This window comes from Rhagoletis pomonella, unplaced genomic scaffold (genome assembly GCF_013731165.1).
Source record: "Rhagoletis pomonella isolate Grant_MI unplaced genomic scaffold, Rhpom_1.0 Rhpom_scaffold_00003, whole genome shotgun sequence".
NCBI lineage: Eukaryota > Metazoa > Arthropoda > Insecta > Diptera > Tephritidae > Rhagoletis > Rhagoletis pomonella.
Window position 1 is genome coordinate 51,518,655 of NW_023458557.1, and position 1,016 is coordinate 51,519,670.

Sequence of the window (1,016 nt, forward strand, 5' to 3'; positions counted from 1 at the left end):
TGGTAACCGCTGCACAGATTTCTTCCAAACTTGGCACAGTTGTTGGCCTTGACACAGCATACTAAATGGCCGAAAATTTTAAAATTCGGACAATAACCACGCCCACATCCCATATAACGGTAATTTTCGGAAATACGAAAACTGCGATATTTTAGTAACTACTGTAAATTATTCACTCAAAATTGATATCTACAACAATTTTTAGACGAAAAATAAGAATATTATAAATTTTTGGAAAACGGGCGTAGCCACCCCACTTATGGTTACATGTGTATATCTTGGTAACCGCTGCACCAATTTCTTCCAATCTTGGCACAGTTTTGTGCCTTGGTACAGCATACTAAATGGCCGGAAATTTAAGAAATCGGACAATAACCACGCCCACATCCCATATAACGGTAATTTAGAGAATACAAAATATTCGATAAATCAGTAAATATTAAAGCTAATTTATTAAAAATTGATGCTTGCAACAATTCTTTACCTAGAAGAACGTTTATGGTAAAATTTTGGAAAATGGGCGTGGCACCGCCCACTTATGATCACATATATGTATATCGGTAACCGTTATACCAATTTGTACCAAACTCGGTATTTTTATTGTGCTTGTCACATAAAACCAAAACGTTGAAAATTATTGAAATCGGACCAAAATGACGGCCGCTTTTTATATAACGGTAAATTTCAGAAATGCTTGGAACTTCAATAATTCGTAATTTAAGGACTCTAATTTACTCAAAATCTATACACCCCGGCTTACCATCTGGCGGTAGCTTTCGGAAAGGTGAAAAAACATATATTTAATACTTGCGCCGGGTATTTAATGTTCGGCTCCGCCCGAACTTAGACTTTCTTACTTTTTTTTATGCTTAAGTTGTTTATGTTTTTGTTCAAAAAAATTGTTATTGTATTGAAATAAATAACATTTATGAATTGAAAATCGTATTCAGAGTTTTTTCCAACGAAGTCTTTTTCTATTTTGCATGTTTAACTGCCATGTTTGATAAATGTCGAAA